Source organism: Podarcis liolepis (genome assembly GCF_965112155.1).
Source record: "Podarcis liolepis genome assembly, chromosome: 11".
NCBI lineage: Eukaryota > Metazoa > Chordata > Lepidosauria > Squamata > Lacertidae > Podarcis > Podarcis liolepis.
The window spans coordinates 19,856,311-19,875,550 of record NC_139565.1 but is presented as its reverse complement, the minus strand read 5'-3'; the positions used below and the strand labels follow the sequence as shown (position 1 = coordinate 19,875,550).

Here is a 19,240-nt window from a genome sequence, read left to right as displayed (position 1 = left end):
AGTGTTGAAGAAAACATTCCTAGCAGCAGTAAAATATCTCTTTTCAGTTTCATTCTGATAAAGTTGAATATACAGTGGTACCTCTAGTTACAAACTGAATTCATTCCAGAGGTCCGTTCTTAACCTGAAACTGTTCTTAACTAGAGGCGTGCTAATAGGGCCTCTTGCTGCCGCTGCACCGCCGGCACACAATTTCCGTTCTCATCCTGGGGCAAAGTTCTCAACTTGAGGTAACTCTTCCAGGTTAACTCGAGGTAACTCTTCCAGGTTAGCAGAGATTGTAACCTGAAGCGTTTGTAACCTGAGGCGTTTGTAACTCGTTGTACCACTGCATATGGAATTCATGGTAAGTGTTTTATATTTTCTCTCTCTCATACACACACACACACACACACATATATATATATAGAGAGAGAGAGAAATGACAACTCAATCCATTGTGAGTTTACTCAGAAACAAATCCCATTGTATTTGGATAAGCGTTCACAGGACTGTAGCATGAATCAATCAAGGTGTATAAGCAAAATATAATATCTGTTACATAATTTGGACATTACAAAATTCATTTGTTATGAGATAATTTGTTAATTGTAGCTGATAACAGACAACATAATCTAGGTCAGTTTGAATAATTTGACACCAGCATGAAATAACTGGTTCCTCTTACGGATACTTAAAGATATGGGTCCAGAATTATTATCTGCAAAGGAGCTCTTTATGTGTTTCTATTTGGAATAAATATTCCCTATTCATGCTCTTACCTACAGCTATCTTCCATTTTCTTTGGTAGCATACATCACTGTATGTCACGCTGAAGGCATTCTGGTTCCATGTTGCATATACATGTATGGGGACCCCCATGGAGATTAGAGTTAGCTCCACCTTGCTGCTATTCCAGTTGTCCTCCAACCCCTGAAGGATGACCATCTGAAGCAAGCAGCCTCTTGTATTTGTGAAAACTCCCCATGTGCTTTAGAGCTCCCATTCTGCATATGGGGTGGAACCCCCATGAGCACAGGAGACCCCCTACTTCAAAAGTTTCCTTTCCATTGATTGGAGACCATTTTCTTTTAACAGAGAGGAAGGTATCCTTGCATATCCATGCACGTAAGGAGCCTTTCTGCTACATATTAAACCAGTTGCCATTTCTGGCCACCCCTGGTACAGTGCATTAAAGTAATCTAATCTAGATTTTTACCAGGGCCTGTAAACCTATGGCCAGGTCCTGCCTCTCCCCCCCCCCCCGATGCCCATTATTAGGGAGCAAAACTTGTTGATACAAGGTGCTGCAAACCTTACCGTGCTATATTAATCCATAGCACCACTTTCAGTGATGGCAACTGAAGAAAACAGTGAAACTTTTAAAAATTGAGTGAGTTAATTGGCATCTCTAGAGGAGATGGTTATTCCTAAGCGTTTGAACTCTTAAAGGTAAGAACATACATACATAATTTTATGTTTATGTTGCGCTTCCATAGTTCAAACCACGCTCAAGGCAGCTTACGACATGAAGGAAATACGTAACTGCAACATAACAAAAGTAGCCGTAAACAATAAATAAAGAATTTTAAAAACGCACAATGAAACTGGATAAACTTTGAGGACAAACTGGCATCTTGAACTGAGCCTGGAAACAAATTGCGGTCCTGTGCAGCTGATTTGAAATCAGTGTGATGTCCTCAAAGCACCAGTTGCAGTACACTTTTCAAGGTCAGTGTTACGCAGAGGATATTAGAATGGCTTGGAGAAACCTGAGCATATGTAACTGTGGCAAGACCAGCCATCTTAATCTGCAGTGAGTACACTAGCCAAACCTGAGCAAAAGGTCTCCTAACCACAGCAGAATCCAGGAAGACATTCACGCTATATCCCTGCTTCTTCAAAAGTACCATCCTCATCCAGAGCAGGATGCACCCCTATTCCAGAGTCAGCAGTCCTTACTGCCAAAAATCCTGTTTGGAGCAAGCTTTCTTAGTATATCTTCAACTCTCAGTTTCAGATAGTGATTCAGGACTACTGCATTTCTCCTGGAATCAGATGGAAAGGGGGGGGGGGGCTGGATGTTGACAGCAGACTGATAAGCAGGGGGACAGGACGGGATAATAACTTACAGATACTGGTAGCTTTTTGTTTCTGGCTGATTGTTCACATTGTCAACGCTTCTTGCTACATTTGCGAAAGACTGTTACATGGCTTACAATGATAAAATAATACCAAACAATTTATCACTGAGCCATCACAGAGGTTTCTGAGCCCTGTCCTGGTCACTTATTGCAGATGTAAACACCCACATGTTCTTAAAGCTGTGTTGGAAGAACAAATGTTCGTGTTAACTGATGTAGACAGTGCTTTATTCTTTAATTTTTTTTTAGGGATACTCTCATTTTCCTAATCACATTGAAATACTGCCCTTCAATGAGGCCAAACTTAGATTCAGAAAATGTTTAGGAGTATGTGTACCCCTCCATCATCATCGTCCTCCCCCCTCCCCCCCGAAAAAAGCACTGTCCGTAGAAATAACAAGACCTCCTTTTCCATGCCAGAGATCTTGCATACAACTACATTTCTTTTGTGATAAATGAATAGGCTCCAAGCTTTCGATGACAACTGTCTTTGATTTTACTTAAGCAGAGTTGGCAGTATTGTTTTGAGAAACACCTACTTATCTTAAATCAAGCCACAGTTTTCACCTGCTTAAGTAATATTGAAATGTATTGTATCCACTTTTTAAAAAATGTGACCGCCATAATAGAAGTTGCAGAAGAGAAAAAAGTTAAGTACTTCAGTGGATGGTGGACTTACGTTCAGAATAAAAAAAATAGCAATTCATGATGTGAAAGTTGTTCCAAGACTAAGCTTGAGAGCTTTTTTGTAGTTGCTTCTCCATATGAAGAAATAATTTAAGAAATAGACTTGTATTCTCTTCCACCACCATTGGAGGTATCCCACTGAGAATAAGGGAAAGACATATAGTTCAACATCGTTGAAACTCAGCAGCACTGGGAGGAGGAATGCCAGCATGGAAGACAACCTTTGAAATCCAATTTGCCACCTTGAGTTTCATCAGGGAAGTTACAAATGCAATAAGCAGATAATTTTCTCCCCTACAGAATCCAATCTAAAGGTTGATTCATATATATTCACAGTATCTTAGGAGACCTCATAAAAGACACAACCTTTATTTTTTCCCCTCCGCATTTTCATGCTTGCCTTATTGAGCTTGATTATTCATCAAATTTTTCAGGTTTTTTCTTTACGCACGTTGTCTGAAAAACGGGGGTGAGGGAATACATGGAAATGGCTAATGGAAATTATGTGGACTTCCTCATAAAGTATGTTTAATTGTTAACTATGGATTTTAGATTGCTCTGTTTTTCTGGGTTAATTCATTTTAGGAGAAAGCATGAATGATAGGCTTCAGTTTAGTAAATCCAGACACACCAGGGGATTGGTCATCCACAATCACCGTCATTCTTAGTTATCCGCTTGGGTATACAGCCTGTGATCAAAAAACCAAATGCCTTCCTACCTTATTGCTGATGTGTGTTTTACTGCTCTTGAAGACATCATCAAATCATTAGTGAAAGATAACTTGATACTGTCAGTGTTGTGTATAGCAAGACCCTCCGCCCTATCTTGAAAGAGAAGTTTAGTTTTTACTAGCAGGTTGAGGAATGTCAAACCAAAGCTTCCCTTCCCAGAAGTGAGCTAGATTGTCTTGCCCAGACTGGCACCAAAGGATCATTTGTTATAGGAATGGCTGGCATGTAAATACGTTAGGCAGTGCTGTGATATAGCAAAGTAATCTGGGTTTCTCAACCACCTTACATGCACGCAGCCATATTTGGTTTTTCTGTGATCAGCAAACTTCCTTACCTGTTCCCTTGACCCAGACACCAAAAACTCCTAACGTCTATATCCAGCATTTTTCATTCAATAGAAGTAGGCAAGAGCAGCCAATCTTTATTAGGCAATGCATACAATATTTGCTGTAATTGATTAAAATCTATTGAGTGGGTAGACAAAAGGTAAATCTCTTGGTGATTGTGAAATAGATGGGCAAGAATTTCTGCCTCCCAGAACAAAATGCCCCCCCCAACACATTCTGTTGCTGAAATGATGAAGGCTGGGTTAACAAATAATGTATTTTTATTTGGAAGGACCATGAACTCCTGGGCTTTTACACCAGATCCTCATTTGTGGATCTCATGGTTTTAGGTTTTTTTCCTTTTTTCACCTCCAAAGTAGATCCCACAATTCTGAAGTCCGTTTACCAGCGCATTCGGTGACTCAAATCCACCTGTTTCATCACAGCATCTCCTTCCTAACTCATTATCTGAGCAATTTATCACTAGCAAAGTCAGACTTCCCTGTTTCCAGCTTGTAGGCTGTGCACCTTGCTAGCTCATTTTGTTCCTTCAGGCTTGCTTGCTCCCTGGCATGATGCCCTGCCTGATCAGGCACATTTTCTGTTCATATTGTAGGAGCAGATCAACTGACTTATGCTCCTGACAGTAGATTATAAACCTCAACAGGAAATTTATTTCTTTATGTTTGCTTTGGATTATAATCATTCACTTGCGTTCTGGCTGCATTCAGCATTTGAGTCTACAAGTCTTATGACAGACCTGACTCTTACTATTTTCTGCGTACGTGCATGCATGTTAAAACATACACTTTTAAACTTTTTTTAAAAAATAAAATACATGGCTTTAGGAAAAGATGCATACAGATGTATTAACAATGCATGCTTTTCAGAGACCCCATCAATAATTTCCCTTCATACATGAGTGCCTCCATTGTTTTCAAAGGATGCAGTCAGATGCTGTGGACCTACTCACAGTTGTGTGCAGGCAAATCTATTGAAGTCACTGAACGCACCCATGTATAACAGATCATCAAAAACTGGTGATACTTATAAGGAGCAGAATCAAAGGCTGAGGTGCTAACAAATATCAAGGGAGTTTATAGACATATGGAAAAACCCATAGCCCCAAATCCTTTGGAAAAACAAAACAAAACACCTTACTGATGCTCTTAATTTTTAGCTTTCCTTGTTTGTTGAGCAAGTTCTTTCCAATGCAAGCCTACGAACAAACCATTCCTGGATGTAAGGAAATGTAACAAAATGCATTGCTTGACAGTCCATACTGTTAGTTCAGTGTAGTAGCTTCTTCTATGCTACCGCATTGATTTTTGCCATCTAACCTTCTTTGTTAATCAGATCCTCTGCCAGCATTCTCTGACAGGTTCAGCAATCTGTCTCATGCAGAGAATGAAATGCTTTGTGAGGACTTTGAAGCAGCAAGAGTACCATCTGTGGCTTGGTTGAAAAGCCTTAAATACATTTCTATGGGGAGGAACTCTCGCTCATACCGAAGCACTGAAAGGGCTCTCGGACCTTATAATATGCAAACAGCAGGATTCACTCTTCATACTATTCTGTTCTAAATAGCTACTGTAAGGCTAGAAAGCCCGTGACCCTCCGATATCATTGGATTAAACCCCAACATCTCTGGCCATTGGCTATGTCAGCTGGGGCTGATGGGAGTTGGGGAGTTCAATAACATGTGGAGGGCCACAGGAGGGTTCCCATCCCAGCCTTACAGAATGCAATATATAGAACATCTAGTCCAGCCTACTGCTATTCAAGTCCCCATTTTTATTAAAATCCCATTCATCAGAGCACCAAGTAGGGAAGTGGCCAGGAAGCTGCTACATATTCATGTGGGTGCTCAAAGCGATGAGTGGAAAATTGGTTATTTCCTCAGAACCAATAGAAACTTCACTAATCCTATTACAAAGCCCAAGAGCTTGTGAACAGTAGGCATCAGAAATGTATCAGCTGAATAAAACAGGTAATGTTCGGAAGCTTTTCAATACTTACACTGAGCACATTCCTTGAATAAAGAGCTTCCATTTATCCTTCAACTATTAAGTGTCCCTGCCATGCTACAGTCATAGTAGCAAAGATTCCCCCCCCCCCCAATCGCTTAAGCTTGAACCAGGGTAGTAGTGAACTGGGGGCGGGGTCACATCCAATCAGGACAATCTTGTTTGGGCAAAACTGGGCGGATCATAGAGGTGGAGTTTGAGAGCCACCCGCTTCTTTTCCTTTCTAACCAGAAACATTCCTATTCTAAAACAAATGGTAATTCTTTAAATAGAAGCTGTTATCTTATAGACTGAAAAGCTGTTTTTTGGGAGGAGCAAATCTATGGCAGTACTTCGACTGATACTGATTTTGTTATTTGTATTCTTCCTTCTTCTTCTCCTAACATGTATGAGCTCCCCAAAGCAAACAAGGCAACAATACCATGACTATAATTAATCAATTAATTAATTAATTTGAAAGGGTAAAGTCAATTATAAAAAATACATCCCCATGTAATTAAAATACACAATAAAACTATTTCATCAAAACATTAAAGGTATCAATAATTAAAATGTACAATGAAACAAGCCCATTAAAACAGCATAACTATAAAAAAAGCAATTAAAACCATTCGATAGGGAGACCGGGGAAATGCTTGTCTAAGCAACTGCGTCTTCGGGATCCAGTAGAAGGCGAGTGGCGCCTCTTGTTTATCAGCAGGGAGAGCATTCCACAACATGGGTGCCACTAGGTGAAAAAGCTTTTCTCCATGTTACCATATGCCGATAATCACCAGGAAAATGGCAAAACTATCCAGATTCCATTTGCTGGTATTGATGCTCTTACCGGGCAGTGGGTGTTTAAAGCTAGATATGCAAATAGCAAGATCTTAAAACTGCCTGAGTGGCTAATTTGCAACCAGTGCACTGGGGTGATGTGTGCCTGATAAGGAGCACTACTCACTACGTAAGTTGCAGTGTTCTGCACCAATGTACATAGGCAATGAAGGCCCTTCACTCAGTGCAGTTAGGGCATTGCCCATCTGCCAAAACTCCGCAAAGTACAGTCCCTTCTCTGTTCTTTGCATTACAAACTAAAATGTGCATTTGGATGGACTGAACTGTTTTGTTCCTTTTTAAAACAAACTTTGCAAGCAGAGTGGGGGCAACCCCGTCCGATGGGCAGCATATAAATAATAAAATTATGATTATTCTTATAAGCAGTGGTGGTTGCTGACACAGTCCTATTTGATTTTGTTCGTAAACCCCACTGTGTTCTGTGGGGATTATCCTGAAGACAAGCGTAGGAATTTATAGCTTACTTAGGCACTAACTACCACTGCAACAGTTAAAGGTAAAGGTAAAGGGACTCCTGACCATGAGGTCCAGTCGTAGCCGACACTGGGGTTGTGGTGCTCATCTTGCTTTACTGGCCGAGGGAGCCAGCGTACAGCTTCCGGGTCATGTGGCCAGCATGACTAAGCCACTTCTGGCAAACCAGAGCAGCGCACGGGAACGCCGTTTACCTTCCCGCCGGAGCGGTACCTATTTATTTAATTGCACTTTGATGTGCTTTTGAACTGCTAGGTTGGCAGGAGCAGGGACCAAGCAATGGAAGCTCACCCCATCGTGGGGATTCGAACCACCGACCTTCTGATCGGCAAGTCCTAGGCTTAGTGGTTTAACCCACAGCGCCACCCGCGTCCCCACTGCAACAGTTAAGCGATCACTATTTCTTTGCAAGAGTGGAGGGTAGGAATAGAAACAGAAGAGGTAGAGGCCACACAACATTTTTCCTATCAGATAAGCAGCCGTGAAAGTGGGGACTCCTGAAGCAAAGTAAGACGCAATCTAGTTTAGCTAAGTACTATTTTGTAAAACTGCCATGCTTATATATTCATATATCTTTGCAAGGGAGGAGGATAGAGAGAAAACTGGAACCAGGCCACACATCCATTTCCTCATTGGCCCCATTCCCATGACCTCCCAGTAATCCCACTAGATCTAGTGAGCACTAACCAAAATTGGGATGGGGTTAACCCACTTAAGTAATCCTGCATTTGTTTGCACTGAATCCCTGAAAGGCTTAGGTTCAACAAAGGCAGATTTCCTTATCATCTGGAAGGTAGGCTCCACTCAGAAGGGTTTCAAACAGTCTGGACAACTTTCTAACAGCACATTTTAAAAAGGAAGTCTAACAATATAGCTTTTGTTGGAAACTAAAACTTTGCAAAAGCAATCTTCTCTCCTTGCACTGCTGCATGTTGCTAGAGCAGTTTCTATCTTGCTTAGTGCTTAAATGATGTGTATTCTTCTTGGAGACGAGAGAAAAGAATTGGCAGAAATTGGGGAGAATGAGATAAATGTTGGGCTCTGAGGTAAACAACATTTATGGGCTTCCACCTACCATTTGTCTTCACTGAAGTGTTGCTCTGGGTAGATGAATATAGAAGACGAAATTGTCAATTGCCTTTCCCTGTCCAGCTGCAATTCAAAGCATTTGACTTAGGATATATGTAATTTTGACTTCTGGTTCATATCTACACTGAGCTTTGAAGATTTCATAGGCTACAACCCTGTACCTGCTGATCTGGATGTCTGTTTAGACATATATAGGATTGCACTGTTAGAGGACCTTGTCAAGTCACTCCCTCCCAGCCTAACCATCAATTATGGGTTGTTGTGGGATTATAAAACTCTTGAGTTTCTTTGAAACAAGCTATGCATAGATCCAGTTTAGTATAATGATGCCTGTCGGCTGTACAAATTCTAGGTTGCAAAATTATCGGTGTTCTTGGATTATGCAAAATGACCTTCTTTCCAGGCTTTGGTATAGTATATTTAATAGCCTTTGATACTAGTGGCTACTCTCCCAGCACTCAAATTTGTGCTACAAAACTTGCCCATCTGCCTTAGTGGGGCCTGAAGAAATACATTTTGCAATTCACATTTGATACGAGAGCAAGATGACTTGTTCGTTCTTTTCAGTACAGTTCTGATTTCATTTCACTTCTGAACACTCTGGGAATGGGAAAATAGCAGTCAGAGCTGTGTGTTCTTATGTGGCAGCCCAATTCTTAACTGCACACCCAGTTTTTGCACTTACAATATGGAAGGATTATACTAAGGTTCTTTGGTCTGTTTGAAACCCTGGAGTCCTTTGGGAGGGAAGGTGGGATAGAAATTCAATAAATGGTCAGTCATACAGTGCCACGATACTGCAGGCTTCATAGTAGAGGATATCTTGGGGCAACATGTTGGTTCCAGCCTGTTTATGAATTCACACATTCACATGTGTTCAGTCGTACAAGGATAAGGCAGAACTGATAGAGGCAAGTTGGTTTATTTAAAAGAGAACAAAATGTTATTTTCTATACTTAAGAGGATTGGAATTTGCTTAAATCTGAAATACTACAAAGAGCACTGTTGTGACTCTTGGATCAACCTTCTATTCAGAGGGGATGCCGTTAAGCGGAAAGCAAATTAGTTTTAGTTCTTGTTGCTGCCAAATCAATTTTAAATGTGTGAGGCAGAAAAAACCCCACAGACCTAGTTGTCCATAGTTCATCGGGTTTTTTTACCCAATGGCATCTCTCTTATGACTACTATTGACCACAAAACACTAGGAAAGTTTGAGTGATTCTTTTTTACCCATCCCAAAACTGTCATGGAGATATTACTGCACCACTTCTGAAATTTAGCAGGATGCACCCTGAAAATGTCATCTAATTCTGATCGGGAGGAAAAAAAAATCACAATCCTTCCTTAAAAGGAAAAAACAAAGAAAGTAAGTTGTAAAGCTCCAAAAGAGTTCTCAAACTTTCTTCAGCAGGGCTACATACCAACATAATTGCAGTGTCATATCATTATTTTTTAATGTATGTTTAAAACTACATCCATCTGTTCAAAAGTTCCTTGCGGAATTGGATGATGCTGCAATAATTAATGCCCGCATGTATTCCTATTATGTCAATTTAATCACGAGTTTGTGGCGGGAAACTTCACCAATTACTGTATGCATCGTTCTGAAAATTTGTCTTGAGTTGAGAATCCTAGTCCCTGTTTTATTGAAGGGGGAAATGTTGCTATGTAACACCCCTGTTCGAGACAAAGAACCAAAATAGCTTCAGGGAAGTGCTATGGATTCTCTCTTGGCTCCTTGCATCAACAGAATTTTTAACTAAGATCCAATTACAGAATATTCATTATTGATGATAATAAGTGAGCTGTAAAGAACACACATTTACTTTCTGGTCCCAGACAGTTGCAAGTTTCCGCAGCCTTTCAAAACTTGTAAACTCAGCATCTTTCACGTCAGCCTAGAATGCACCCAGGTCGGCAGGTTGTCAGTGCTGTGGCATGTGCGTGTTTGTTTCGTTTCTCCCAGCCATCACAGATGTACGTGAATCCCTGCTCTCGAGTTTAATTCTTTGATAGTCTCTGTTTGTTGGCACAAAATTCAGTGGTAGAAAACATATAAGTGCAAGGTTTATTAATCCCTGACATTTCTATTTTACGGATAGCAGGTAGCACAACTGGTCAAGGCCTGTCTCTTAAGTCCTTCAAAAGCTGCTACTAGCTAGATTCATCAATAGTGTACGATAGAAGTGCCAGATAAAAGACCGATTTAACAGTAGGCAGGGCAGTTTGTTTGCTGCTTGTTTGACGGGGTTGGTGCCAGACAGTGCCAAGGTTGGAGCTGCATGTTGGCACTGGCGGAGGAAGAGGGGGGCGGGGGAGTGCACCACCCCTGGCAGTGCAATCCCGCTGGGCACCACGCGCCCACAGGTGGTGCGCCACGCCCCGGGATGCACGGCACACCCCTGGGACGTGCAAAATGCCCCCGGGACGCACACCAGCCTGTTCTCCACCCCCTGGTGCCAGAGTATGAAGCCTGCCATTACACGTTGGTGCAACTGTGTGCCCACAAGCTCATCCCATCTCAACCCTTTTCAGGTAAGCAGCCACAGCACAGGTGTTGGGAAGGTGGCTCCATAAGTCTGCCCCATCACACACTCAGACACCGTCATCTCGCTCAGCACCCTGTTTCCCACAGTTTCCAACCTGATGTCTGTGGGAAGCTGACATATTGGCTGTGAGTCATGGAAGACCTGCTCCCTGCCTTGCTGGCCTTTTCCCACCTGGCCTGGGATAGTGGGACCCTGATTGACTCCTGCTACAAAAGCTGAAGCTCCTGAACACTCTTGGGCTGGGGTATTGGTCAGGCGATTTTGTTCAGGGTGGGCTGTTGCTGTGATCAGTATTCATTTTTAGTATCAGAAGGTTGTGGACTCTCCTTCCTTGGAGGTTTTTAAGCAGAGGTTGGGTGGCCATCTATCATGGATGCTTTAGCTGAGTTTCCTGCATTGCAGAGGGTTGCACTAAGAAGATGACCCTGGGATTCCTTCCAGCTCTGTGATTTAGGTGTAATTTTTAAAAATTTGATTGCATACTTTTTGATGTTTTATTATTGTTCATGACTACTTTTGTTATGTTTTGAATTAATGCCTTTTTTTGGTAAGCTGCCTTGATCATGGTTTTAACTGTGGAAAGGCAATATACAAATAAAATGATATACAGTGGTACCTCGGGTTAAATACTTAATTCGTTCCGGAGGTCCGCTCTTAACCTGAAACTGTTCTTAACCTGAAGCACCACTTTAGCTAATGGGGCCTCCTGCTGCTGCCGCGCCACCGGAGCACGATTTCTGTTCTCATCCTGAAGCAAAGTTCTTAACCTGAAGCACCATTTCTGGGTTAGGGGAGTCTGTAACCTGAAGCGTATGTAACCTGAAGCGTATGTAACCCGAGGTACCACTGTATGTATGTATGCATGACAAGCAGGACATGAAGGCACTGGTCGTCTCTCTCTATGCTCACTAAAAATCTTCCTGTGCACAATTTTAAAAAAACATGTTGAAATTGGACATGCCATATTCAGGGTTGGGAAGATCTTGGAAGGAGTTTATCTCAGCTGTCCAGCTGGTTGTGACTGTAAAATGGGGAACCCACGTGTACTACAGGTGATCACACGGTTTTTGAAGCTAGTCCTGATTCAGCAGACCATAGCTTTCCTCGTGGTGTGTGCAGAGCATTATCATAGAAAGAGGCTGAGAAAAAGAATGGGCTACTCCAATGGATTATTTAATAGAAGGATTTTTTGAAATATTTATATTTAACAGTGTACCAAGGCTTCTGTTTGAAGTACAACTTCCTTTGAAATGGGGCTTGACTTTCCAATGACTCTCCTTAAAAATAAAAGGCCTAAGGATTAATTTTATATGTAAGGATTCTTTCAGGGCCTGGACAGGGTACTGAAGCAGTAGCAGGTACTGTAGCTGTATTCACAGCTGCGTTTAATTAAAATTTGGTCTGAAGTATGGGGCATGGCATCAGGCCTTGGCTGAAAAGCTGCTACTGGTAAGTCAATGATAAGTCTGTGATGAATAAGTGATTAGCCACTGAGCTCTTGGTAGAGACTGGATTTGAGATGGCATGTCAGATCACCCCAAGTGTGAAGTGGAAATGAGAACGGTCTTGCGGGTACCTGCTTTATAAATTCTCAAGTTGTGCAACTTTAATACAAGCATGTATAGTGTGAAGCTGTGCACTCCGGCCATGAATGCTCTCTTTAGGCAAGCGCTAGTCATGTTTGCTGACTGACTCGTGTAACGTCTGACAACCCACGTATAAATAAATTTAATATGTGGAAAACCCCGTCGGGTTGAAATCCTGTCCCCGATTACCTGGAAGTAGGTTTCATGGAATTCAGTGGGACTTACCTTTTGAACAGCCATTCATAGAATTGCACTGTACATTTCTAAAATACCACCTGATTTTTGCCTGAAACAAACAGATGTGACTCATGATTTCGCTGGAATGGTATTTTACTGATAAAGCCAAGATTCTAGCCATAGGAGCCATCTCCTAGGGGCTGAGGTCCCTTGACTTCCCCATAAAAGATTTGAGGGGGCTGGCCTCTCCACAGTAGATGGGCATCACCATTCAAATAGTGTGTATGTGCCACATCATGTGATTGATAATGGGGGGCGAGGCTTACCTGCCCCCAAATATTTTATTCAAGTTGGCACCTCTGAGTCTAGCAGTGTTTATTTATTTCATACATTTTTTTACTGCTGGGGGGGGGGAATCATTGGTTTAGTATGCATCTTAATCCCATTGAAATCAAGTTTCCATGTTACTTTGTCCACAATAAAGATCAGCTGTTCAGCGTGCTTCAGAGAAGAGAAAGGTATGCTCTGAGGGACATTATTGGGGTAGAAACATTTTTCGGGATCTGGAGTCAGAAACAGGTTTGATCTCCAGGATTCCAGCTCTTTTGTTTTGGCCCATAGAACTCAACAGGAGGCATTGAGACAAAGCTGGCACCTTTTTAGTGGGGCAGAACACTGGCAACTGCCAAGTAGATGGTTGGATCAACAGATTCACAAGTTTGAGCATTCAGAGCTGCATGAGCACCAAGAAGGGATGGTATTTTAACTGGCTATATGTGTGCATATACATATAATATGTGTTTTGTAACCTGCCACTCTTTTGTTTCTTTGTTCCCTTGCAGCTCCTTCGGGCTAGAAGGAATGTCAACCTTTGGAGGCATGTTAATCAATTTCTCCCATGACAGTTTCGACACAGCAACTTCTTTCAGGCCATATTTAATCGTAACAACAGGGAGCCTTCTTAGAGCACGGGAGCCCTTGAGCCAGAGCACAACTGATCACTGGAGTAATCTGCATTAAATCACCGGACTCATATCCAGCAGCTATGAGCTGAGCCCTAACAAAAGCCACAGCCTTAAGTACCATTCACTCTTGGCACAGGAAGAAAAAGGAGTAACGATCTCACCCCATCAAAGAAACAGCCATCTCCAGATCCTGCTCCGAATGGATTTCGATGCAAAGAAATTGAGAACAGCCAGTTCGTAATCACATGGTCCAGCAAGTGTCCAGTTTTTTAAGATTTAAATATATGTAGCTGAATGAAAGGATGAAGCACTTAAACGACTCAAGAGCAATCAGTGCATTTAGTCCCAATGAAAGATTTGTCATCGTGGGTGGAAAGAGAAGGCCGTTGTTGTCCCTTGTGCAAATTCAAAGCCATAGATGAAGAAAGGACGAATGCTTCGAAGATGCTTGGAAAGATGTTGTTTCCTGTCCTCTGCCAAAATAATTCAGTTGTTACAGATCGCATCTCAATGCACTTCTAATATTTGCACTGTCACTTCCATTCAGGGGAATGATGTGTAGGCCATCATTTGCACAGATGGCCTCATGAAATTTCTGCCCGCAGGAAGGTGTACCTTGAGGGGCTTCTACAGGAGATTAAAAGCCCATCATCAAAAGTGAAGAAAAGTTAATGCCCTTCTATCCCGTCACATTTGGAATCTTTCTCACAAGGCAAATTGTTGCTCCTCAAGCCTGAGATATAAAAAATAATAATAGAAAAAGCATCAACAGGCTAACATGGATTTTAGAACAGATCTAATTTTTAATACATTTTTGTATCATTGTAACAGCAAAGAAATTGACCTATACTGCTCACATTGACGGTACCCTCCGAGTTAATAGGATAAATGAAAGAGAAAAAAACATTTCTACTACGTATTTGACACATAACATTTTTATAGCCAATTATCTGTCCTTCATGGAAAATGTACCAGCTAAACAGGCATTTTCAGTTTATTTTTCTAAATAAATGTGGTGTTTGTATCATTTGCAATCACTTATTTTTGCTGATTCCCATTATTTGTCCATGTTGTGCCCCTTCCAATCTCCTTCACCAAAAAGGGAGTTTTAAAGACAAGAACCAAAACACTTGTTTTGCCATGTTAAATCATAATGATTTGCAGACTGAAAGCTTTAATATAAAATGTTGTTTGTAGAATTATAAAGTATATTTCTACTGGAAAATATGTATGGATATCCAGAAAGGCTGTATTTTAATTTTTAATCTCAACACATAGGTTATTTTTAATATTCCCAAGGAAGTACTTAGTTAATGTAGTTTGCTTGAAAGTTATAGCAGATAATTTTGATTCAGGAGTGGACAGCGTCTTTGGCAACGGTGAGCTTGCTTGTACACAGTGCAGAATATGATCCAGTTTGTGGCCTCTGCATGTACGAAAGGACTATTGGGGGTCATACATAATGCAGTCAGCAGGAATGCCCAGCCCCTTACATAGTGCCTCTGCTCCATGTTTGTCCTAGATTTGCACCTGTACAGCAGGGCAGTGGGAGACACCCTCCAAAGCATTATAGCAGGGCATCTAATCTGCCCTTAGTACAAGCCACACTGCGTGGACTAGGATGGAGCTGGAATGGGATGTGAAGGATCAGCTGTGAAGTATCCTCCTAAGCCCTGTAACTGCATGCTGTCTGGTTGGTTGATCAGAATTGCCAGCATGCCCTAACCTACCCATCAATTTCCCAGTGCCCAGAATGTTTGCTGGAACAATCAGGAGCTGCAACACAGTTCCATTATCCGCATATCATTTTCAGAAATAGAATCAATGCCAATCCATACTGGTCATGTTACATTGATTGCAGTTGCTCGGAAGTTGTTGCGAAAAAAGCTTAATTCAACCTGATGGAACACTTTCACAAGTGATACTCTTTCTTCTCTTACGTGTCACTCCTGAATGTTGTCAGTGCAATCTAGAAAGTCAAAGAGAGGTCAATTCATTCTTATCTATGTTGCCCTTCATTTGATATACATACACATGAAGTTCAAATGCCAGTTCTTAAGACCAAATTTCTTAGAACTTAATTTGGATACAAAGATTAGCGATTCTTCCCACAAGTATTTTATTCCTTAAAATACACATATTTTGAGCCTTTAATATTTGTTGCCATCATGATCTTCTCTTCACCACAATGAGGGCTAAAACCTTACTTGGTTTTTTTTACATGCAATCTGAGAATCTCAGGATTCTAACAACTGACCACAAGTTGCAAAAATATAATATGGGGCTTTTTATGCAACTATATGACTGACCATACGTTGCTCATCCCTGCTTTAGATTCTGGAAGCTAAAACAATTTGTAAGGAGGCTTGATTCTTAAATTACACACGACACATTATATCACATGACTTTTGCATTGCCTTGCATAAATTTATTTATTTCCAAACTGTTACAATATGGTTCTGTTAAAGATGCCGTTGCTGAATTGGGGGATCAAAAAGTGAGAAATTGCTTGATAATCTCATCCATAATCTGCAAACAGAAAGAGTCGCTGTATCCATCCAGTGCAGTATTTTGTTATTATCAGTTCATAGATTCCTTTGATGCTCAAGTTGTTTTGAATAAAATTATATATTTTCCTTTTTCCTGAGTTCTCTATACTGTGTATAATTTTACGCACTCACCAACAGAAAAAAGGAGGCACCGAGAGAGTCTTTTGAGATACCAATCTCTTACTTCGCCAGTTCGCCTGCAAGAAGGATGTGAGGAATGCAGAAATATGATGTGGTACAGGCCATCTTGGATTCAAGGTGTACATATTTCGATGCTTCTCCGGGGGGTGGGGGTGTTAAAATCCCAGCCCATTGAAAGTTTGCACATCAGAATACGTGTTAAAATAAAATCTTTTTTCTCAACATGTCAACATTCAGGGAGGATTATTATTTTTATATAAAACAAGTGAAGCATTCAGGTAATCTATGGTCTGAAGTGGCAGTTTGGGATACACTGTACCACATGCCATCAGCATTGCTGATTGAATCCAAACCTATCCAAAAAGAAGAATACCAACTCCTATCTCAATTAGCGTTTATTCACCACCATCTAGTCTTAACATTGACTTCAGACACCAGTTCATAGTTCCGCAACCACAGCTGATCACTCGTCCCCTTCAGCGTGATCCATTGGAAATAAGAGCTAGTCCCAGAGGCTATTTCCTTACCAGGGTAACCTCTCATTTTCAGATGAGAGGAGTGCCTTTGCTTGCTCAACATGCCACAGAAAATGCGGGCTGTGGTGCAAATAAATCAAGTTGGACTAAATACTGCCTGCTAGCTGTTAGTTGACCATCCCTGTAAAAATCGCTGTAGCAGAATGGAGAAGTTCAACTGAGCACAAATCCTGTATTTTAAACTCACTTCAAGTCGTTTACATGGAAGAAAAACTAGGTGGTGGTTGTTTTTAGCCAAGATGGTCAACTAGCTGCTAGCGCTTAACCTGGTCTTGATTTTAACAAAAAAATTGGATCTAGCTCATTTCCATTATTTGGGTGAATTTTTTGCATGCTAGTTTGTCCAAGTGATGTTTCCATCACATTGGCCGCAATTCAATGAACTCTTACAGTTAAGATACCCATAGCTGGAATCTATAATGTCCCCCTGGAGGAGAGGGCTCTCCAAAATTGCAGGGGAGCAATTGAGAAGACCACGTTTGTACCTGCACATGCTAATAGTAGGTGGGGCAAAACCAAAATGAGTGGAGTTTGCAACATTGCATAGCCCTCTCTCTTCCACAGGATGCAAAAGAGGAAGTGATTCTTAAAGAGGTGGTCGAGAGAGCAATAATGAGACCACAACGTCTAGTGGGACCACAGATTCCCCACCGCTTGTATAGGAAATTGTATCAAGTATCCACATTCACTTTATAATATAACTGCGTAGAAGTAGAGGGGAAATTGCTATCAAGCGGATCACCTATCCACCCCAAGGCATCTAGACTTAAACTCGAACTTCAAAATATGTTGAGAAGACTACACAGAATCAATGCACTGCTCTAGATTAAACCAGAATACTGGCCTAATGGTTTTTGGAAGCATGTTCAATTCTAATTTGAAATTAAATGCAAGCAACTTTAGAAAGACATTTGAATTTGAATCACAGCAATATCTTCCTGCTATTTACATTTCTTCATTCTTGCTATGCTTCAAAATACTTAGAATTATATATATTCTTTAAGAGAAGATCAACATGAGCCTTTATGACCAATATCTGCTCGCAGTAAGTAAATTCATTGAAGCCTCTTTGTTTTTTGACATCTGCACATTTCACTGAGATTTGTGTGACTTGAAAATTGTTCCAATCAAGCATATTCAGCTCTAACACTAAATTAAACCTGAGTTCTGAGCATAATGATGCAAGCAGGTCTATAAGACTTTGGAATAAAAACTATTAATAGGATACCGGTAATGCAGTTAATTACATTCATTTAGGTTAATATGCTATGGGTTTTCAGATTTCCCCTTGGGAAAGCAGCTTAACGCAGGAATATTTTGCTACGTAAATTTAAGCCTATACCAGATTATTTAATTTTTAAAGACCCTTAAAATGCACTGTGATCTCTAATGTAATTTGTGCAAATTTCACATATTAAGCAGAATTAAATCCTGGTTTATCAACCATATAAACAACTGGGACCTGCAACCAATCACAACTCACTGATGAGTGCATTTGTGTGATACACAAAATTTGTATTTGCTGAGTTCATGTAGTGCATTTTTAGGTACACACTTAAAATTATGACTAAAAGATGTGTGGGCTGCTGATAAGTAAGGAATTTTGTTAGCTATTTATTGAAACAAATCAAACTTAGAATTCTTTGTTTTGGCTGGATTAAGCCCCTAAGGATGTAGACCAGCGTTTCCCAACCAGGATCTATATGGCCCCCGAGGGCCTCCAGGATATTCTATGGGGGCTGTCAGGGAACTGACATCGGAGCGAGAGGCGAAGGGGAGGCTCCCAGATGATGCTGGCAAAGGACCCAGCAGCAGGGGGAGAAACAGCTCAGTAGAGGGGGAAGCTAATCAGCGCAACACCAGGGAGAAAGGGGGGCAGATGGGGGAATCGGAGAGAGGGCTCCAGGACTCTTCACTGGACATCTTTGAGGAGAGCCCAGGTCCTCCGCTGCCCACGCCTTCCCTGCGCAGAAGACTCCCGCGCAGTGAGAGGAGGAGGAGGAGACTGGGTGTCAAACAACTTTTATGTTGGAAGAGGTTCAAGAAACGCCCACTGACGGATTCTGCCAGTGACTGAGGCAGCCACGATGAGAAGGGACTGTGCAGTCAGAAAGGTTTAACAAGGCAAATTAACCGAGAAAGGCACCAGTTTACGCACGAGTAACCCATACCTATTACAGGGGCCATAGGTGAAAACTGTGTAAATGGGAGGCCACAGCACGAGACGGGGGGGGCACAGAAGGAAGTGAGAAGTGAAGAAAACAGAAGGGGCTGAGAAAAGAAAAGAAAACAGGTAAGAGAATGCTGCAGACCATTTTTGGATAAAGAGTACAATATCTAAAAAGTTTCCACAGCTTTGGGATAAAGCAACATTATTTTTCATGGCATTTCCTACTTCATATTTCATAGAATCAGGATTCAGTCGTGTGAATTATTTACTCA

The 19,240-nt window shown here is 41.3% G+C and overlaps 1 protein-coding gene across 5 annotated transcripts in view; it reads left to right on the top strand.

The window, feature by feature from the left end:
- Window positions 1-16,214, top strand: part of PRR16 (proline rich 16) — a 151,355-nt gene extending 135,141 nt beyond the window's left edge. For all 5 annotated transcript variants that reach the window (XM_083464630.1, XM_083464627.1, XM_083464628.1 and 2 more), the window contains exon 3: window positions 13,450-16,214. The gene's annotated coding sequence lies outside the window, so the exon portion shown is untranslated. The remainder of the gene's footprint in view (window positions 1-13,449) is intronic.
- Window positions 16,215-19,240: the final 3,026 nt, after the last annotated feature.